Here is a 24,272-nt window from a genome sequence, read left to right on the forward strand (position 1 = left end):
GCCTGATTATTTATTATCATCGGTCGCTACGTGACCCCACGCTCTTAATGACTGAAGTGGGATAATGTTCTTTGACGGCCTTCTAGCCTATAGTAAGTAGTGGCCCCTGCCTGCGAGGCAGGTCTAGAGTTCGAATCCCAGTACAGGCATTTATTTTTGTGTTTATCTCAAATATTCATCTCAAGTTATGGATGTTTAAAGTATGTATATTATCGCCTAGTACCCATAGTAAAAGCTATGCTTAATTTGGGGCAAGGTCGATTTGTGTAAGATTGTCCCCAAAAAAATATTTATATTTATTTAGTTGGCGCCCTCAACACTCAAAACAAAACTTGAGTTATAGTATATTCCACTACATTCAATCTAGTTAATATTGACAAATAAGTAAATACTATTTACATAAGATACAGTAAATTATTCTTGGAAAGGCTGCGAGCGAGTCGGGTTGAGTCTGGACGTTTCTGGCTGGCCAACCAAAGGGCAACCACGCACTCACGCATAAACAGGGAATTTGCTGGAATACTCCAAAGTGGAACGAGTTTCACGGGACAGTTGGCCCTAATATTGGCGACAAACGAAAAGTTACAGTTTTCGCATTCAAATACATCTGCCATATTCACATTTTCTTATATCACTACATAGTATAAAACAAAGTCGCTTTCCGCTGTCTGTCCGTCTGTCCCTGTACTTATGTACTTATGCTTAGATCTTTAAAACTACGCAACGGATTTTTATGCGGTTTTTTTTAATAGATAGAGTGATTCAAGAGGAAGGTTTATATGTATAATTTGTAAAGGTTTTGTGTTAATTAGTTGAACTACCCGTGCGAAGCCGGGGCGGGTCGCTAGTTATAAATATATCTATTTTTATAAAGCTTCCAGAGACGGGTAGTGCTGATACTTTTGACGCGTAGTCTCATCCGCTACTATTGATGATCTAACTGAGGAACAAATGTCTGCGATGAACACACAAATAAATAGACTTGAATCCAAGATCACCTGCTTCTTGAGTTTATTTTTTTGACATTGTTTCATGTGACCTTTTTTAGCACTTTCGTGTTATTTCTAGTCAGGGTCACGAACCCTTTTCATCCTTATAGGAAAAAAAAGTGTCCCAAAATTTCCATTCATTTTTCAAACCTTCATTTTTGTTACCGCCATACAAAGTATATGGGGAAATGATAACACAATAGGAAAAAACCTTGGGATATTTTTTTATCCCATTAGGCTCGAAAGAGTTCGTGATTCTGAGTAGAAATTATACAAAATATATGAAAAAATACAAAATTAATGAGTGGCATTTTTTTAAGAAACGCTCTCTTAGGCATGGCCGCTATTAACTAGGCTTAAGAGGCCGTTTAACAAATTTGCTTCAGCAATAACAAAACAATTTAAATATACCTACACGTTGAAATAGAATATCTTCACACAATGATAACAATAGCGTATTACAAGACAATAAACTCTTGAATATCAAAGACCCAACAATCGCATTTAAATTCCTAGTACACGTGAGATATTTCCTACATTTCAATTCTAAACACAGGACATAAACATGGCAAATTCAATTCCCGGAATGCTGGCTCGAAATCAAAACAAAGCCTTTATAGAAGTCGCGTTTCCTCTTTGAAATAAGAAAGTAACGTTCCTTGGCTCGTTCCTACCGCTTGTTTACGAATTGGGTACTATTGCGGAAAATTCCCTATTGTCAAGTTAATATACCCCGGGGTTATGATTTCCGGAAATATTTTACACTAGCCGGATAATTGGGTTAAAACAGTAAACACAGAAACTATTCCACTTCCCTACTATGTACTTATTTTTAATTAATAGTTTCGTAACTATTTCACAATAAACAAAGTTTTAAAATACGCGCACCCAAAACTCCGGGTTATGCTTAATTATTTTCATTTCATAGCTTAACGCTTTTGTAAAATGAATGAATGCTTGGGTTCAGCAGTGAGATGTTTATAGGATAGTGATGACAATGGACATTTATAAGTGTAGCCAGAGAATAACAATTACTGGTTATGGTAATTGTTATTCCCTAGCTACCTACTTAGAAATAACCATTGTGATCACTATCCTATACCTAATAAAATTAAACAAATAGGAAAGTCCCGAGAAGATCCGGCGTAAGGAACTCTAGTATCATTATTATTATAAACTGTAATATGTACTACCATATGCAGGTTTTATAGGAAAACATTAATATAGGTTTCTTGAGGCTAACGCTATATAAGTGATCAGAATAACATCTCTGAGAACTGCATTGTCGTCTAAAAGGATGTAGTAACTTTATATGCAATGTTTAGGTCCTTAATGTCTTTTAGTTGTGAGGTTCGGGCTGACAGACAGAGCCAATTTATTGCTTGACGTGTGCTCTAATTTGGCTTTAATAAAACTTGCTTTACATAAATTAAACTTATTTAAACAAAGTTTTACAAAAAGGAAATTATAAGCAAATCATTTGTACTTACGAACATGCTTTGAACAATATTTACCAGTTGACCTATTATGGAGAATCATCATACATTATGCAAATAAAAGAACTATTTTTCCTGTTATTTTCTAAACATAAAAAAGGAAAAAGGAAGGAAAGGAAAAATTAAGGTTAATTAAGTTATTAACTGGACTGAAAAGTAACAGTCAATGGAGCAAAATTTTGCAGAATAGTCACAACTGTTGCCTTAAAACAAGCTTGAAAGTGCCCACAATTGGTCATGCAGTTGCCGACGAAAGGACAGTTTCCCGCCTATCCTTTTAACGCAACGACGTTGCAAAAAAATCACGCCGAAATTTACAAACTCATGCTAAGAGAGCAGTTACCATTTTTATAATCATCTAGAAGTTGGTCAAATGTGCTGGAAAGTCAGACTGTTTATATAGACAGTCAGGCACATATGCTGAGAATTATATTTATGTAGGTACTCCTGCTCTTCATATACCACTTCTTCATAAACAACAGATCTCCGAGGACAAAGTCGGCACAGTAATAACATAAAACCTTGAGAAGAGCTTAAATAAAATACGGTAAATTCCAGGAGTAAAATATCTCACGTCAAAATTTCATTTTAATTCACGTGAAAATTTCAAAGCCTACGGGGACTTAGCGCTGCCAAATTAAAAGCCTCTACATACCAGGCGAACATACATAACACAGTGAGCACATTCCCACAGAAAAAAAAAACACTCAAAAATCACAAGCAAAACACACTCACACGCACTAGAATCCGCACATTAATTAAAATCGCAGTTGAAATTTTCAAAAGGGGGGAAGGAAGAGTCGAATTTTTCGTAGCGCACGACTGGAGAGTGTAGCGCACGTCTACGCGGGTTAAGGCCGCGGCACAGACTGGTTGCTATAGCGCCCGCCTACGGGCTACGCCGTAGCTACGCTCGTAGCCGGATGTGTGAAGTACGTTCGAAATGGATGATTCCGCGCCGCTGGACGCTGTGCAAATATTACGAGGGATTTGATTTAAACTATTTAAAGTGTAGTTAAACAAGTCGCAATGGACATGTCCCATTTTAAAGTAGCAATAAAATACGACTGACAAAAATGGTATTTACCATGATTCGGTGCACTTGAAACATAACTTCACATTGTTTTCAAATACCAATGAAGTAGCCTCTTGTTTGAATACCTAATAAACTGAAATAGATATCATACACTAAAGAAAATGTGACCAAGTCCACCGGTGGCCGAGGCTGGAATCGAATCCGTGTCTTCAGCTTACGCGGCTAACGTCCTGACCACTAGACCACCCGGCCACGTAGTAGTGTGGCTACTTAGGCGGTCATCACACTGCTCCGCATCTCGCAGCGGCGTCCGTTGATGCGTTTTTTAACTTTGTATGTAGAATCTTGATTTTGTATAGAAAAATAGCATAGTACGACACACTGGCTCCGCCTCGACGCGCGGAGGTGCGAGACGCACGACGACTCGCGCGCTCGGACGGAGACGCGGTGCGTGCCGCAGGGTATGTCACACCGAGCTCCGCAGTGCCGTACGGATTTTAGTGCAAGAAGGACGTAGGCGCAATGGATATCGACGTCGATAAGTTTATTTTTGAAATTGAAAGTCGTCCAAAGTTACTTATTCGAAATATTGTTTTTATTAAATTCCAAATGTATTAAGTTTTATAGTATCGGTTTTAATCATAATCTAAATATAAGGAATTCTTATAAAAGTATAATTAAAGATTGAAGTAGTAGATTATTACTTACTTGAGTGTAAGCCAAAGCTTTTCTTCGGCCGTAATAGAACGTCGAAAATTTGTGTCCGCGCCAGTAATAATCACTCCAGTTTTGCTTAGCAAATAATCAAATGACGCGGTTGACATACGGCCATACGGGTGCAATTAATTTTTTTTTCTTCGTGTTGCCTTAAATCTTGGTAATCTCTAGCAAAAGACCCATTTATAGGTCTAGTTTGTAAATAGGGATGTACCCAGTGTCTTCTGCGTTTTATGACTCGATTGTACAAAAACCAAACTGAAAGTATCTCCGCAGCGTTCCGAATAAGTTCCGTTTCCATTTTATCGACAAATAGGAACTGTTTTCACCTTAACGTTAGAATGTGAAATAAACGCAAGACGGAAGTAACGCGCGCGGGACGTCGCGCATCGCAGCTTCAGACGGAGATGCGGAGAAAACTCGGACGTTGGTGCGTTGTCTCCGCATGCGAGTCCGTTGGTGCGTCGTTGTCTCCGCATGCGAGTCCGTTGCTCCGCGTCTCGCAACGAGACGCGGCGGCAGTGTGACAACCACCTTAAAAAACAAATCAAAATATTTTCATAAAATAATTTGATTTGTTGTAGTTGAATACCTAATAGTTTACTTAACGACAAAAAAATTTGGAAAACATGGATATTTGTCATTTTTAGGGTTCCGTACCCAAAGGGTAAAAACGGGACCCTATTAGTGAGACTCCGCTGTCTGTCTGTCCGTCTGTCTGTCACCAGGCTGTATCTCATAAACCATGATAGCTAGACAGTTGAAATTTTCACAGATGATGTATTTTTGTTGCCGCTATAACAACAAATACAAAAAGTACGGAACCCTCGGTGGGCGAGTCCGACTCGCACTTGTCCGGTTTTTTTTTTCTTGGCGATCTTCTTCTTGTAAAGTGTAGAGTTACAATCAAGACTATGTATATATAGCCGGTAGTACAGTCGCCATCAGATATATATCAGAGCGGGCACTCTAACGCCTTGATAATAGAGGCGTGTTCAGATATTTGTGAGCACCTTGGCCGCTCTGATATATATGATGGCGATTGTACCTAGAAACCCACCTCTTTATATTACAAGGAGTTTTCAGACGAAAGGTACCAGCTTTGTTGTTGACTTTACTTTTTTAATTACTTGCATGTGGTGTTTACCAGTAATTAGTTATACATTCAGCATGTTAGTAATGTTTGTATAGATGTAAGCTTCAATGTAATAACTGTTGGTGAATCTTTAAAAAAAAAACAATGCCTACTGTCGATAATTTCGATTTCTAATTGAATATTTTTTTTAACACTGCACTGTATCACCTTCCGACAACAAGCCAATAGTCAGAGCATTAAATTTTATGAAACAAAGTTAAATTGTAAACAATTTGTATTTTCAGCAGAGAGCGGCAAAATGTCAAAGCAATATTTTGGCAAAAATTGAGTGAGTGAAAGAACATTCATATAAGCGAATTTAGCACTTTAGGACTAGTAGCGTCCTACTTGCGTACCTAAATCTAGCGGCACGATAACCCAGACGGTTCGAGCGGCGCGAAATCACTGCCATTTCTATGTTAACTCAGTAAAGGGTTAACACATTCGACGCCGCACAAACGAATTCTTTTTACATAGGAATAGGAAAGTTTGGCATTGATAGTAGAGATGCACCGGATACTAGGTTACTACCTACTAGGCCAGACCGGTCGTCAAATAATAATATTCGAGGACAATCTTACACAAATCGACCTAGCCCCAAACTAAGCAAAGTTTTTACTATGGTACTAGGCGAAGACATAATTACTTATATAGATAAATACATACTTAGATTACATAGATACATAGGTAATGTCCTTAACTCAGGAACAAATATTCGTGATACATAGAAGAGATACAGAATACACAGACAAATGCCTTTACCAGGATTCGAACCCGGGACCTCCTACTTCGTAGGCAGGGTCACTACCTACTAGGCTATGAGGCCGTTGGCATCAATTTGTAAGAGTCAAATGTCGCTCCTGGTTTATCTACCCATATTGACTATAACATGTTACAGTTAACACACATATCAGTAGCGCAATCACTCGACCCGGAGCGCCGTAGACAAATTGTAAGAGTCAAATGTCGCTTTTAGTTTATCTACCCATATTGACTAAGTATAACATGTTACAGTTAACACACATATCAGTAGCGCAATCACTCGGCCCAGAGCGCCGTAGACAAATTGTAAGAGTCAAATGTCGCTTTTAGTTTATCTACCCATATTGACTAAGTATAACATGTTACAGTTAACACACATATCAGTAGCGCAATCACTCGGCCCAGAGCGCCGTAGACAAATTGTAAGAGTCAAATGTCGCTTCTAGTTTATCTAACCATATTGACTATAACATGTTACAGTTAACACACATATCAGCCGGCCTAGGCAAGGTGACAATCGCTATCGCTTCGACAACGAAACGCTTTGTGTCTCTCTATCACTCTTCCATATTAGTGCGACAATGACAGTTGCGTATCGATCGCTACGGAGCGTTAGCTATTGGCGTGTTGGCTACGGGGCCAGTAGCGCAATCACTCGGCCCAGAGCGCCGTAGACAAATTGTAAGAGTCAAATGTCGCTTCTAGTTTATCTACTCATATTGACTATAACATGTTACAGTTAACACACATGTCAGTAGCGCAATTACTCGGCCCAGAGCGCCGTAGACAAATTGCTACTGCATAAATCATACTCGGTAATAAACCTGTGATCTTTGGCCATGTATCGCAAGTTAAGTAGTAGCAAAGATAGATGAAACTCCGTAATAGATGTTTACAGTCTAAGGAAAAAACGTGCCTCGAAAATCAAGAAAATTTGATTCTCGTTCAGAAGGCGCCACTAGTTTTGGTCCACTGTCGTATAGATGGCGTTGACTGTTTCGTTTGTTATTTAACAATTTTAACGCATATCAGTGAAAGAACATGGGTCAAAATCATAAAAATAATTAATGCGTTTAAAAAAAATCATTTATCTATATTTAAATACATTTTATCGTTAGAGTTTTGAATGATTCACGGTTAGTTTCACTAGACTTATATTGACCGGGATATAGACCGTGATTACCTTTTGTATTATTTGTGAGCTCCCGATATTTCGACGCAGTTACATGCATCATGTTCACGGGTGACTGAAGATAGCGGGTGGGTGTCAAAGTTGTGTAGACAGCGCCAACCAGTAAACCAGTGATATCCGAATCAAACACGCGTAGTGACACCGTGAGTGTAGTGTGTTTGGACAGACCAACGAGTGTGAACGCGACCGGACCAACAAGTGTGAATGCGACCGTTGGTAACGTTGAAAGTGAACGCAGCCGACGCGCAAGAATGAGGGTAGACAGAGCGCTGTCTACACAACTTTGACACCCACCCGCTATCTTCAGTCACCCGTGAACATGATGCATGTAACTGCGTCGAAATATCGGGAGCTCACAAATAATACAAAAGGTAATCACGGTCTATATCCCGGTCAATATAAGTCTAGTGACATTTTATCGTATTTTTATAAATCTTAATTTTTAGTTTTAAAGTGTGTCGACAGATGGCAGTGAATTTACTGGGGTTACAAAATTTACTATGACAGTATCGCTCTAGTATAAGTTATTCTATGGTAGTAGGTATAATAAGTATATTATGTAATGAATATATTGTTACGTATGCTCTGCCACAAAATTACCACTTTATAAATTAGTTAATTTATAGCGTGTCCATGTTGTTATGCAGATTTTATAGATTTATTTCGTAACAAATTACTATTTATAACATAACTAAATTTCGTTTGCTAACAAACTTGGAAAAGCATCAACGGCAAAAGTCAGCGTCAGAAAGTACTACCTGTAACAATAAAAAAAACATGGACTATTCACCTTAAAAAGATAAAAAAATAAAGATATTATGTCCGTAATGTTAGTACATTAAATAATTAGTTATGTACTTAATTTTTTTACAACTACTAATAATACGGACGTTAAAGTTCAATCTATGTAGATGTTTGTTATTATTATGTACAGTCGCCATCAGATATATCGGAGCGGCGGAGGTGCTCAAAAATATCTGAACACGCACTTAACGCCTTGACAATAGAGACGTGTTCAGATATTTGTGAGCACCTTGAACGCTCCGATATATTTGATGGCGACTGTACAATAGTTTGTTGTTTCAAAGTTCAAACTTATGTTTAAAGTAGCATATGCTCCCATAAGTAAATAATGCATTCAACAGAAAACAACAATACCTATCAAATTGTCACGCTGGTCACATAAGATTCATGACCTACTTTTTAAGATTGGACCAGAACTCATCATCCAACTAAAATTAATAACTTCAAAAATAGTTTTCTAAAAATTGCAATAACTATAGTGCATTGTATTGTCATAATTTTGTAATACCTAACTAATATGAATATTAATATGATGAACCGTATCGAGAGCCTACTCTTTTTAAATTCGGTTAGTTGTTGATTGACTGTATTGTATTGTACTGACCCACTTTACATACAACGGTATCGGTAAAACACAAGATATACTTACATAATATCACGCCAGTCTCTAGTAAGTCTCAAACTGGACAAGCATCTGACTCATGCGCAATCTATCGCCCACTGCACTATTATCCAATACAAATAGGTACAATGCGTAATCTTAATCTGCGCTAATAACAACCTCAATAACAACGCATCAAAGTCTCATTCACCTTGCAGATACCTTAAAAGCTAACCGCAATGGCGATAGTGACCGTAACACGAGGCGCTTAAGTCTAATATTCTTTGCAGATTAGTATAAGCCAAGTATAGAAGAATGTATGAATAAAAATAATTTTTAACTGTAATGTCAAGGCGTTAGAATTGAATTTTATATGTGGTACGTTCGAGATTTCTATGAATGAATGGACCTGTGCGCCCACGCGCAGGCCTTGAGAAAATCTGTTGTTTTGTTGCAATACGCGTTTTAGTGACGTAAATATAGATTTGGCTTGATAGCTTAGCATTACACAATTGATATTTGTCACTACCATTTGAATTTAGTATGTAGGTAGGTACAGTCAGTAATAGAAGAAGCTAAGCGGGCCAGGTGTTAAAAGGATTTGAATACGCTCATATTTTCAGTGACAAAGTTGTGTCAAAGTTGTGAACGCTGGCGACAAGAGCGAGTATGATAGCTCATAGGTTCAGAGGTTGTACAGCTCAGGTCAAAATAACACTCTTTAGAGCGTAGTACCTCTTTATACCTGCAGCTTATGGGCTATAATTATTCGCAAAGATCGATCAGCGCCCTACGGGTCCAGTTTGACAACAACGCTCGATAGTCGCTATAAGTACGGCTATATGCAGCACTGGTCGAACCTGCGTCGTTCCTAAGCTTCGTATGAAATGTATGCCGTATGCGTATGCTTGTTTGCCACCAACCTAGTATAAAAAAATCCGCAAAACACCAGTGCTACTTGTTTTATTGTCAAAAGATTAATTATAGCTATCTTAAAAACTGCTGACATAACATAAAACAACAGCAGCTAAGTAAAACAGAATAGGTACTTAGTTACAATAATTTCATAAGATAATCAACTCAATCGCTTATTCAATCAACAATAATATTGTTGCATAAATTGTTGAATTGGTGGCCAATGACCAAATTCAAAATCCAAAATAAACAATTATTAAAATTAATTTTTTTTTTTTTTTTTTTCTTTATTTAGAAACAAACAGTCTCTTATATTAATAAGTTGTTACAATATAGGGTAATAGACTCATAGACCTACAGTTTCCTAAAAAATAGTATGAAAACCATGTGACTTATATAAATACTAAATTAAACTAGAAATAGAACTTCTAAGTTGTCAAAAACAATGTTACAAAAAAGAAAAAAAAACTTTCATTTTAACAATAATAAAATAAAAATAAAACTAAAAATAAAAATAAAACAAGAATGGAAGAATAAAACAAAAATGGATAAATTGTAACACAGACAAAAGTGCAATTGTTGTTAAATTTTCTAATTAAAGCCTGTTAAAGCCTATTAATACACTTCAAGGTCAGGCGTTTGAAGGTACAAAACTTGTTATTGAAAATATCTAAATTTTGAAATTTTTCATCATACATCCTGCATGCTCTTCTAATGAAACCGTTTCTCGCGTATGAAGTTCGACTACGAGGAATATAAAAGAGGTTCTTCTTTCTACATGCTCGCTCACAACGACGGGGTACTCTAAAGGAAATAGATTTTAATAACTCAGGGGCGTCGATAATGTTGTTAATGACTTTATACAGAATTATAACATCAGTGCGTTCGCGACGCAAGCTCAAGGGAGAAATATTATGTCTTTTCATAGCGGTAGTGTAATCTATGTATTTATTACCAGTGCGATAATCAATTGCTTTTAGAAACTTTTTTTGCACTTTCTCTATTCTATCGCTATGAATTTTATATAGCGGGTTCCACACTGCGCTAGCAAATTCTAATCGACTACGGACATAACTATTAAATAATATCTTATACGTCGAGGGTCTCCTGAAATCCTTACCTACACGCAATATGAAACCTAACTGCTTAAAAGATTTTTTTAAGATATTGTCAATGTGGGGCACAAAGGTAAGCTTTGAGTCCATGATTACGCCGAGGTCACGGATCTGGTTCACACGGGTTAACTCTTTATCGCAAAGATCATACTTGAAATTAATAGTTGTCCTTTTTCTACTAAAGCTAATAACAAAACATTTTGCTGGGTTTAAGAAAAGATTAAATACGCGGTTGTTAACAAAACAAATGCTAATTACAAAAACAAACTATGTACTACGCAATAACAATAACCAAGCACTCGATTAATTCATTTTATTAATATCGTTACTCCAATAGTGAACATTATCGAATTTACAAAATTACTTAAACAACCAATTCACACGAAAACGGCTCTTACACAACAGTAATACAGTTAGTGTCATAAGTACAAAATAAGTTGGTGTTTTGCGTAGATTTGCAAATTATCCCATGCAGGCATTTATTACAAATACAGTCCTTATATTACGGCAATACGGCTGTTATGCTATGTAGATATAAGCTTGCGTTTTAACGAAGAGTGGTTGGCGGCTCACCAAACCAGAGTATGGTTTTTGCAGTTGTTGGCAATTAGCGCAAAAAAATGTCGCCGGCAAAGGAACATCTGCGGCACTGAAATATGAAATGTTTGCGTGCTGGAGGGTAGGGTAGGTAGTATGGAAATGTAACAAATATGGATTTAGAATGTTGAATCTTTTTGACGCAAAAAAGTTGAAAATTTACGGCTGTAAAGTAGGTGCGAATATCTGCGAGTATGCCGAACATGTTTACACTTTTATACCGATTAGGTTTTTAATTAGATTTAATTATTGTTTGGTCTAGATTCGTAAATCAACATCATAATAAACTTTTCTTCAATATAATTAAATGTCTGTTAAAAATACTACTTTTTCCGTTAATTCCGAATTATTACAATAACATCAAGACCTGAATTATTTACAAGTCGGCGTTTTATATTTGATATCATATCTAGTAAGTAATTCTAATGTCTTAGCATAGATTTAAGGCTGGTAACGTAACACTAACTGCAGCTAGAAACACAATCAGCTCACTTAGCTGAATAGCTTAGATAGCTAATTGTCTAAGCTGGACAGCTTAATATATTGTCATGGAATTTTAATTGAAGCTGTGATAAATAGCTGGGATTTGTACAAGCGAAGAGGGGTAGTAAATGTGTATGATAAAGCAAGAAAATTCTATAAGTGATATTGTAAACTATGGCTACTTTTAGATCAAAATGAACATAAAAACACGTTTTAATAAATATTAAAAAAAATTACTTCATAAAAGTATCACACTTCAGATACAGAACAGATAAATTTAAAATACATCACTACATCTTATAAAACAAAGTAATAATAAATTCAAAAACTACTGAACGGATTTTCATGCGGTTTTCACCTAACAATAGTGATTCTTAAGGAAGGTATAGGTGTATAATTTGTTAAGGTTTACCAGTACGAAGCCGGGGCGGGTCGCTAGTATAATAATATGTACCTAATGTCTCAATCGCAATCTAAAATGAAATGAATCTGCATATGACATGCCCTGCACCGACGAATATTCGACGAATAAATTCAGATAAAAAAAAACAATTTTGAACCTACTTACTTAAAATTCTCGCTTACAGTAGATATACAAATGTATCTTAAATATCATAATATGTTCGAATTTAAACTGTTGTGAGACATACTAAAATGATTTAATATCATAATATGTTTATGGAATTTGATATAAATAAATAATTTGAGATGAAATGAGAGATTTTTAATCTGATATCGACGGATGAAAAAGTTAAAAAGTTAAGAAGGTCTATCCAATCGAAGGTCCAATTCTCATTACATGATAATTATAATATAATCAATACAACTACGCCTCACCTTTTAATTTAAAAATAAAAGTAACATTTCAATTTTGAATATTAAAAAATATTTTTGTTTATATCAATTACTGAGTTATAGTTTACATACTACTATAGTTTACATTGTAGAAATATGAAAATATTTACCCAAATAGCCACGGAAAAAATAAAAATTATAACGAAAAAAAAAACAAAAAGATTTATAGCAGAGCGTGGTTTCGATCCACGGACCTCTGGGTTATGGGCCCAGCACGCTTCCACTGCGCCACTCTGCTCTGTATCGGAGCGAGCGAAATTACCGTCCGCTTCCTGTGAGTGATGACAAGGCGCGCTTGGTATGACGTCACGAGGCGTTGTTGTACTATTGCGATGTATTACGTCATCTAGCGCACGTTATATATTTCATCTAGCTGATAAAGCATTTTTTACGCAGACTATATATTTTGATTTTGCCTATTAAATGCACGTATGTACCTAGTCACTATCAGATATTTACATGGAGCGACCGAGGTGTTTATACTTAAATATGACTTAATGTCAAGAAGTTAGTATACATATTTTATTTCGTCTTTTTTTACATAATTTATCGGGTAAACTGTACATACATACACCGCGTACACGGTTACATACGTATACAGTTACATACGTATAATTACACAGTTATTTCCAGTGAGATTATGTAAAGGGTCGGCAACACGCATGTTACACCGCTAGAGCTGTCAACTTTCATAGGTTATGTGAAAACTACCTACTTTTGGTTGCCAAGTGAAGATAAATTAAAATATCCATGTACAGTCGAGTTCATAAATATGTAAACATTTTCTCACCTTAATCCATTGCAATAAGGTGATAAAATGTATACATATTTATGAACTCGACTGTACCTAATATAGAAGAATATTCAGTACAAGGTAGTATAAAATGTTATCCGTCAGTATGAAGTGGGAATCGGAATCCCCATTTTTATGACCGCTACGAGTATAGTCGTTTAGACCCTTCTCTAATAATGATCAACTACACAATGTAAGGGTTTCTGCCCGGATGAGGTACACTACGTCATTTTAATACGAACTGGTTTATATCATGAAGAGCCAAGTTTAAAATTGGTACATATTATGTTTATGCAATAAGGTATTGATATGTAAGTAATGAAAAGCTAAACATAAAACTTTACGTACGTACTAGATACTTTAAGAACTATAATTATAAAAAATGTAAATGTAAATAACAAAATTTGAAAAAAAAAAAAAATCTAATAATCTACAATTTTTGCGTAGATAATATATAACATAGTTACCAATTTGTTACACAAGCGCAGGCCCTTTATAATAACAACTAACAGCCGAATCAGTTATGTCTGGTATTTGAGTATTTTGCATCGAGGTTTTAAGTAAGTGAGATGTCACGCAATTTATATAAATTAAAGACATTTCTACTAATTGTTTTATCGTACTTTAATAAATAACGTTATCGACCAATATTTTCAAACGTTACAATACAATTGTGACCTATGATACAAAAGCTTACAATGTATTATTTCTGACATAACATCATCCTAACCTTGCTGCATGTATCAAAGTAATGCAAAATGAAAGTGGCCCCAATTTCCGGCAAAAATAACACCTGTCCCGCCGTGCCCAGGCGTGGGCTAATGGTGGGGAGATTTATCTCAGCTTTGCGGGATATATCATTAGAGAGGTGTTGTTGGACCGACATACGTGTATTGACTTATATCATCAGGCTTTTATATGAAAAACCAGTGCTCTCTGTTTTTCGCACCACCCGAAAGAAAGGATTTTGTTTTAAATTTTTAAACAGTAAAGTAGCAGCAGCGCAGGATTTGTGTATGTCAGTAATATTCTATATTGTTATTGGCAAATGGATTTGTCATGTTTTTATTAGGGGTTAAAAATGGCAGTAATTTCAGTTTGTTCTTGCTCATTTGATTGTATATCTTGGAATAAAAAAAAACTGAAAAATATATTTCATTTCGTAACGAATATCAGGCTTGGGTTAATGTTAAGTGCTTAAGTGTGACTTATTTTTTTTTTATTGTGCTGGGGTGTTTGAAAAAGGGCTATGCAAAAAGTTTAAGTACACTTTTCACCATTTAGGAATTGTATGAATAGGCGTGAAGGAGTTTAAATTAGTGATAGCTAAAATCATTAACATCTTGTATACCATAAACAAAATAAAAACGTGGAAATATCCCGTAAGAATGAATACTAATACGAACATTTCGTCTATCACTCCCTCAATTTATCATGTTACGTAGGTTTTAGGTAATCCCCAAACTTCAAACACAAGCAAATGTGAATTTCGTTTCATTACCATCCCCTAATGACCGTTCATTATTATACGACGGATAAGATATCCCGTCTTGCTCTGTATTCCTCACGCTATATGCTAACCAGTATAAGCGTACCCCCCATTACATACACTTGATATATACATCGAGCTCAATCGTGCACTGGTAAGAAATAACACTCCAAAATTAACACAGCATGCGCTGCCGGAAAGCTCCATAATTCAAGCGCATTATCACGACTTTTCGAGCCAGTGACCACCGACGACCACTCTACTCTGACCTTATACATAAATCACTGCTCTAAAAACTACTCCCAAGCATCCTCACACTGCGGAAAATAGAGCTCAGGCAACACTGGACATGTAATATAACCACCGGTATAAGATGTACTACCGCGTATCTCTGTCTCGCCTTCTTTTGTTTGCCGCTAGGGGTAATGTTATGGGTCAGGTTACGTTGGTTTTGTTTTCCTGTAGTAAGTTACTTGGTTTGAGTGACGCGGAGTGGAAGCAATGGGTTATTGGACAGGGTCTATCAGGAACAATCACGGTAATATGGGTAAGGATGTGTACAGCTATGTTGAGATTGAGGATTATGCGTGGATTTATTTTTGCCTTGATCAGTTGTCCTAGAGATCAATAAGCGTGTAAAAATAATGTTATAAAATACTCTCATAGATATTTAACTTCTTTAATCCCTATTTATACATATAATAAATGTAAATGTATTGCGAAGTTTTGGAGCGATGGAGCGCAGGCAACCAATTCGTTTTGCATATCAATTTCATACGTCATTTGTACAACCAACAATAAGGCACATATGGTATTACTCATAAACATCTGCTAAATCTAGCAAACCGTTGATAAACGTTTATCCCTATGCTTCATTTCAACATTTCTGTTTGATAGAAAGAGACAAAAATTTATCATCGGTTTGTAAGAGGTTGCTAAGTTTTATGAATAACGGGTAAGAATATTTACGACCCATCTCCTGTGATCGCTCTATAGTATTCAAAATTACATCACAAAGAGCAATGTGCAGCGAAAACAGTGTTATCACCTAACGGGTTAATTGCATTTGCAAAGGTGAGTTATGGCATCCGGGGGGTTAACTGCGTCTGGACATCGTCGCGCCGAAATGTAATAACGTGTTTACAACTATCTACAGGGTGTAAAAGAGCTTGGGGTTTTAAATACCAGTTTTTGGGGTGTTTTTCCACTAATAAGGCAGGTATGAGCGGAGATGAAAGGAGGTGTGCGAGAATTAACCAATAACATTGTAATCCACATCTCCGCTCCGTTGGATTAAAAAACAATATATGCTATTTGGTTGATTTCCGCACGTCTTCTCTCATCTCCGCTCTTCTCCGCCTCAGTGGAAAGGCAGCCTTAGAGGTGTCTTTTAACTGAACAGCTTTTGGTTTTACATTTTGTATTGATCACTATTTGATTACTAGATACTCTTTTCGTCCGTATAAAAAATATTTTTATAAATAGTATTGCTTCCAATATTATCTTCATTCACCTCGCCAGTAACGCTTCTAATACCGTTAAACTTACAAATAATACATACGAAAACAAACGCAATAACTTAAGCGCAAATCAAAACATGCCAACCGAAATAAATCAATTAAAATTTATAGCCCTGGATTATAACAAAATGTCATCCAATCTATAGATTAAAATCGAATGTCACGCCTAATCCATTGTGCACGAAAACATGTTTTTTATACCACGTCAGTGGCAAACAAGCACACGGCCCGCCTGATGGTAAGCAGTCACCATCGCCTATGGACGCCTGCAACACCAGAGATATTACATGCGCGTTGCCGATCCTTTAAAAACCTGGTGCGGAAGTCTACAATATTATGTGAAAGCATGTTACATAACGGCCGTATTGTAGTCATATTTCACTTCGACTTTCGATTTGTTAGATTTCAAACGTGAAAAGTAGGTTGTATCCGTTGTATACATTTTACATAAGTTGTCTATAACGCCCCTATATTTGTATTAAATTCAGTAAAGGGATTCCAACTGCATTAGTTGAAAACCCTTACCACTACCCGACTTCGCTAAATATACGTATGCCCAAGTACTGTTGTCTTGGAGTAAGGCCAAGTCTTCAGGAGGAAAGAATGGCGTGACGCCAGGGTTATGAAAACACCTTGAACATCTGGGGTGCCTTATGTCAACAGCATAAACTATTTAACCCACAAAGTTCTTTTTGGGTTGGTATTGCCTTCTAATTGCACCTACTGAAGAGCTAGTTCCATCATACTTATTGACCGAGCGTTAGCGAACGCCTCCGTTTCAGCTTGGACAAAAATGCTTTCGTATGTTCGCAAGTCCGCATCTTCTCCTCTGCAGGACGAATTTCTCAACCGATTCACGTGAAACTTTGTGAGCAGGTTCGGTAGTTAGATATATTATTATATCGTTTTTTGGAAAATATTAAACATGAGTTAATAGGTATCTCATAGGTAAGCGTGCTCCACCGTAGACCACATCATCACTTACCATCAGGTGGGATCGTTGTCAAACGCCTGCCTATTCATCATAAAAAATAAATAAATAATGGAAATTGGTATAAAGGAACCCCTATGGCACTTAAGACCACTGTGAGTAGTGATGTGATAACGACTCAAGTAAATATTATAGCGAGGTCTACAGCTCAGAGCCACTAGTCCATATACCGGATATAATCTATATCAGCCAAATATGAGATTTTGTAAAAACACCGTTCAAAAACGCGAGATTAATCCGTCGAAATTTCCATAACTCTCAATTACATTTGGATTTAAAATGGCCGCCATGTGCGTATTGAAAAAAAAAGAATAAAAACCGAATGCACATGTGCGGACTGCAGACGAGCCTTAACAGTTTTTATGGATTTCTAGTTATTTATGGGTAGTTATGAAAAGTCTGGTTAGATTTTATCATCGTTATTCGTCGTTACAAGGGCTTTTACGAAATATTGCATTGTCGAAATGAAAACTTTCCAAATAGATTTTATTATGAATGGTGTATAATGTGTTTTTATAGAAACGTTGTTATGGTTATTTATTTGTTTAGGTACTTTTGAAGATTGCATCGAAGCAGAAGCGTCCAATACCTAATTGAAACAAAACTTACACAACCCTTGCAACTGTACTATTCTGTAAACTTGCTCATTTAAATGCAAGACGGAATAACAGGATTTTATTTTAATTTTAAAAGAAACCTTAACGGTCGGTTAGTTGTCGTTACGAAGATGAAAGCTAATATCAATTGCCATAAGTTTCATCCCTAAACTGAATACAATGCGATCATCTGTAAGTTTTTATTTAGATACGTATGCACTACTTACCCGCATCGTTCCACAGTTTATCAGTCAAGCACGATGTATTTATCCCAAACCTATCATGTATGTCAATCTACATATACAGGTCTCGAGCCTAACGTAGTCAAAGTGCGGTCTTACAGAAATCAGCCCGCTTGTGTCCTGCTCCTATATTTACTCAATGTTTGGTAGACAATCCCCTCGGAACAGTTGCAGTGTTAATATGATGCTGATGTCTCGGAACAATCAAGATGCGATTTTGAATCTTAATGACAATTATTTTAGTTTTAACTTCTCAGTTGTAGAATTTTGTAGAAATGCTCAATTGCGGAGATGAATCCATCATAATATCTACTGCTCCTCTAGTTTACAAAGATTGGGAATTGAAACAAACAATAAAAAACCGGCCAAGTGCGAGTCGGACTAGCGCACGAAGGGTTCCGTACCATTACGGAAAAAAACAGCAAAAAAATCACGTTTGGTGTATGGGAGCCCCATTTAAATATTTATATTATTCTGTTTTTAGTATTTGTTGTTATAGCGGCAACAGAAATAATACATCATCTGTGAAAATTTCAACTGTCTAGCTATCACGGTTCATGAGATACAGCCTGGTGACAGACAAACAGACGGACAGACGGACAGACGGACGGACAGACGGACAGCGGAGTCTTAGTAATAGGGTCCCGTTTTTACCCTTTGGGTACGGAACCCTAAAAATGCTGCGCACTATAAGCTGATATCTAAATCAAATTGGTAGCAAATTTTACATTTCCGAAAATAGTTGTACATAGGATCAGTCAGCATCAGTATTAGCGGATGGAATAACGCACCAAAATTATTTGCCACCCTCGAATACTTTTCCAAATACAGATCTCTACAGTTCGCGTACAAAAATATCTGTCGCAATCTAATTGTTGAACATATACTTAGACATACCTCTTTTTGTTAATCTATTGGAGAGAGAAACTTTCGTCGCGTAGTCTCGCCGTAGTTTTGATGGTGACTGTACCACAGTTTGTCTGTTAGTCCCTCGACACATGTCGCTTGGACACGTCGACAAACAATCGATATGTTAATGCTGTTAGCGCCCCTGGAGTAGGCGGCTTAGCGCGCTGAAGGGGTTACATAGTTTGTCTTCGGTGGCACGTGTTTCTCGCTATTACCGGAGTAAGTGCTTGACTGCAACTTGGGTAAGTCCATGCTAAACATGGAACGTGATGTCACATCTCAAGGTGCAATAAAATAGCAATATGAAGTAGGAAGTAAGTAATAAAGGAGCAGTACGGGCTCTTAAATTGCAGGGAGCGAAAAGTCGCCTCATAAGAATATTCTTTACCTTAAGCCTCACTCGAGTTCGTCTCTATTCGTCTCCAAAAGGTCATTATGCGCTGTAACATGACACCTCCATTAGTTGGCGACGGTTAAAATGCGACACGACATATCGATGTCACTCTTGAGTGCTGTAGGGGATTGATGGAGACATTTTAGGTGTTTTTCATATGAGCTGATTCAGACTACGGCGGCTATCACACTGGATGCGATTCGCACGTCGCTTCAATGTTTGAGCGTGACAACGTTATGCGCGTATTATAGCATCATCTCGCTCGCACATCGGAGAGACGTGCCAATTGCATCCAGTGCATGTGATAACCGCCTACTCCGTAAATTTTGGTCGTCATTATTTATTTTAATTAGATAGATGCTTTACCTACTAAGTGCCTTTTCATTAACACATTCACTTCCAAGAACACGTATGTGTGTTCATTTTGTTTTAGAAATGGGGCGCTTGACACTGAAAGTGAATTGCTCTGGGTCTCACGAGGTTAAGACTTTAAGAGAATAGGTGACCAACTTTGAACCATTGTACACAGATTGTCCATTTTGTCCTTACAAAAACATCTCTATCCTCCTAAGTCCCAGTCATTTTAGTAGTTTTGAATTTGGAACCTTCTTTTTTCCATTATCCTCTTGAGATTCCTCCTTGTTTTTTTTTTGTAAATACAACATATTTTGTAAATACAATATATTTTGAACTAATACTTTGTTACCTCGCTAGCATCAATGTATGAACGAGATACGCTGCGAGTGATATCAAATTGACATAAATAGTTGAAGGTCAGTCAGAAAATTGCGAGTCACTTCTGAATGAGAAAAACTCAGGACTGGTGCCGGTGCGAATAGCGTACCTGAAGCCTATGCCTAGTAGGGCTACCATCCGTCCCGGGTTTCCCCGGATTGGTCCTCGTTTTGTCTGGATTCTGAGCTCCAAAATGCGGGGATTTTACGCTTTTGTCCTGATTGACAAATTTTAGAGCTAGCAACCTAATGCTCTGCAGCCATCTATCTGCAGCCGTAGACTAAAATGACGATGACGATGGGTTGAATGTCAGACACACGTCGGTTATTTTTGTACCATGGGACGAGAAACAGCACAAGGACGAATCAAACCTGTATAAATACACATACTAAGTTATTCTAGATTTCGAGCTCATGTTAAGCTGGGCTGTTCAAGAACCCGATTAGACCAACTTCCTCAACTGATAGGAATACGTGACCAGTTCACGCGTCCTGCCAAGACAATACATTAGCTAATGAGGGAACGACGAGACGGGACAAAGGTTTCTGTTTTTCCTCTTACAACACAATGTGTTGGCTCCTTTGTACTTCATTGGGATAGTGAAAAATTAACCGGAAAGAGTTTCTTGCTAAAAGATAGGAGGCAATATATACGGCGGGTAAGCCGCATTTCGCTTGTAAAAATCTGTAGTTGATAATTGTGCTTACAATAATTATCATTATATCACCCGGAACATCGCACATTCCCTGTTAAGTTTTTATCGATAGTCATCATCACTCGTGATGAAGTTTAAAATTATATCTGAAGATTATGTTTCTATATGCACCTAAATAATAGTCTATTATTATATAAAATTTACTTATCTATATGTAGTAAAAAAAATATTTATTTATAAGTATCTAGTTTTTTGCTCCTGGTTGAATGAATCTAAACATGAATTTCATGATATCCACACCTCAACATGCTCTTTCGAAACTGTCTTACTGAAAGGACATTAAAAATAGCAACTACATATATAAAGCTGTTTAAAGCAGCCTAGTAAATTTCCGTTCTTTTCGACCGCACGGTCAAGGTCCTTTGATTTATGCTAGTACACGTTTTATGCGCTAACTGCAGTTGCGGGAAATTCGGTTTTGTCGTTTTCTATAATAAGTGCTTTGTTCAATGCATTTTGAATATTGCCGTGGGTACAATACAACAGTTACGTAAAAAAGATTTATAAAGGTACCTATATCAAAGACTATGTAACTCCGTATTAGATAGATGGATACAGTCTAAGGAAAAAACGTGCCTCGAAAATCAAGATAATTTGATTCTCGAACAGATGGCGCCACAACGTTTTACTACCTTCGGCGTATTCTCGTTTAGATGGCGTTGACTGTATCGTTTGTTATTTAACAATTTTAACACGTATCTGTGAAAGAAAAAAATCAAAATCATATAAAAATAATAAATACAAATAAACAAATCATTTATCCATATATGTATATATATATAACATTTTTGATATTTTTATTTTAATCGCGTGTCGATAGATGGCAGTGAATTTACTGTGGCTATAAAATTTACTATGACAGTACTACTCTATCCTATATATCCTCTTTGGGTATATTATATATAATATTATTGAAAACGGGGAATTTGTCAATACTTACAATAATTACAGTGTTTTCAATAATGTTTATTATGTAAATCATCATCCCATCAAAAACATAAATGTGCAATGAGATTCAAGTTCAATATTAAGAATATTGCGTCGTAATTGACTTCGTCGGTAAAAGAATTGAGATCTATGTATACTTAGGTGCCAAGTTCTAGTTCACGTGGGCTGTAACTAAAGTTCAGGAATTGACTTGAGCTAGTTTGCTGTCAAGGTCACAAATGTGTCTCTGGACACAGTAAAAAAGATACGAACCCTCAATCCATATTCTCGAGAAACAATTAAAAAGTGTTATAAATTTTGCACAACAAACTAACACACAAAAAACAACAAGAATGATTGGATACATGATGCATGGAACAAAATAATATCGAAAAAGAAATATAAGTATGTTTGCAACAGTGTACTTATTGCAGAAACCAAACACCGCAAAATCACTTCGCATCACACAATTAATATGGAACAAAGCACTAACGAACCCAAAGATATCGCCCTATGCCAATCATATGATACATCCAATGCATAAAATCTTATGACATCCCGCCCCTTTAAAGGATTTAAAACCATATTCCAATATGAGAAAGTTTTAAATCGTATATCAGATTTTCTGTTGTTTAAGACGTTTTTTAGGACGCGTAAGGGTATCCCCATTGGTTTATTATTTAAGTTTCAGTTGCGTCGACGCTCGATACGCGGTTGAAGTGATCACCATATACGAGTACTCAATATACTCAGGCGTGATTATGTTTGCTTTGGGAGTGTGCGTGTTACAGCACCTTGTGTATTTGTTTTTATTAAGGGAAGTGTTGCCTAGTAATGAATTTTGTTAACAATATTTGAGTATCCGTTTTGTTTTACAATAGAAACTGTAAATTTGGGACGATAACAATAAGTTCACAGAAGTTATACTAAGAAAAACAACTACAATAATTATGAGGGGCGGCTGAAAAGTTCGCGGCTTTGGCAAAAAGTAAAAGAGAGTAGTTAAAGTAAATATTAATACCCAGAGCTTGTGATTACTAACTGAAGTGAAACCTTTTATATTTTACCTAAAACTTAGCAAACCTCAGACGTTTATAAATAACGCAATAATTTAGAAGCTTTCCTAAAAAACTTCTCAGGTAATATGCTGAAATTATATTACAAATGTAGATGCGTGTTCTGGTCAATGCATACTTCGCGAAAGTGTTATCGTAGCGATAGAAACATGAAGGTTGTTGTGCCACATAAAACTAGATCAAACTTAACTACCTAACTACATACTAAGTTTCACGAATCCCAAGGAAAGTCAACCTGAGACTGAAAAGTTCAGCAGTACCCATTAAACTGTATCTACTATCACACTAACTAACAAAAACACCCGTTATAATACACCTGTTACGACATATACTGTTATCACTTGTTGCTTGGTTGGACAAAGACCCATCTCAAAGAACGGGTATTAACTGATACAACATTGTTTCACTAAGATCCTGTGGAGTGCATGAATATTATTTAAAGACGTATCTCATCATGCGCGCTTAAGACATATACGACCTTGTTTCCTTTGAAAATTTTAGAGTGGTAATTTGTGGAACCAAGCTGTTTAGAATTTTAAGATGAGCTAAGTGACGTTCATGACGAAGTGGATGCATAATGCATACTCATTATGACGCTCTTGTGTGATGGTTACATGTTAATCTGCTACGGGATTTATGTCGCTACAAAATCTTTAGCATCCTAAAAATTTTGTCAGTATAAAAATATATAGACCGCGAGCCAGGCGCAAATTTCGTGAGTCATCGCCTCCCAGGCGAAAACTCGTTACTCGTATAGCGGTTAACGGCTATGTATGATGAACCCTCGTGAACGTCAGCTGCCGCTCCGTTGGTGGGTTTAGGAATGGCAGCCACCGACACGCGTGACACGGTCTTTCCACCGCGATACAACCGGCTGATGATTTGTTTTATTAACAATAGCATCTAAACTATCATCTGACAAAGTATCAAACGGGAGGCGATGACGCCAATGACTGAAAAGAATTTTCTTTTTTACATGTTCATGTGACCAGCTGACGCTCTTTCCACCGCGATACAATCGGCTGACGATTTTGTTTATTCACAATAGCATTGAAACTATCATCTGACAAAGTATCAAGCGGGAGGCGATGACAAAAAATTTTTACAGACTTTATTTGCTGCCATTCCTCAACCCACCAACGGAGCGGTAGCTGACGTTCACGAGGGTTCATCATACATAGCCGTTAA

General features: G+C 36.7%; 2 protein-coding genes and 1 non-coding gene across 3 annotated transcripts in view; all 3 read right to left on the reverse strand.

Annotated features, from left to right (window-relative positions):
• LOC134748027 (uncharacterized protein CG43867) overlaps positions 1–24,272 on the reverse strand; it is a 425,760-nt gene that overhangs the window by 176,281 nt on the left and 225,207 nt on the right. The gene's annotated exons all lie outside the window — the stretch shown is intronic.
• Positions 11,000–24,272, reverse strand: part of LOC134748026 (uncharacterized) — a 150,805-nt gene continuing 137,532 nt past the window's right edge. Inside the window, exon 2 of the mRNA XM_063682744.1 lies at positions 11,000–11,012. The gene's annotated coding sequence lies outside the window, so the exon portion shown is untranslated. The remainder of the gene's footprint in view (positions 11,013–24,272) is intronic.
• Trnam-cau (transfer RNA methionine (anticodon CAU)) lies at positions 12,864–12,935 on the reverse strand. Its single transcript has one exon. It is a non-coding gene; the product is annotated as a tRNA-Met (tRNA).

This window comes from Cydia strobilella, chromosome 15 (assembly GCF_947568885.1).
Source record: "Cydia strobilella chromosome 15, ilCydStro3.1, whole genome shotgun sequence".
In the NCBI taxonomy this organism is placed as follows: domain Eukaryota; kingdom Metazoa; phylum Arthropoda; class Insecta; order Lepidoptera; family Tortricidae; genus Cydia; species Cydia strobilella.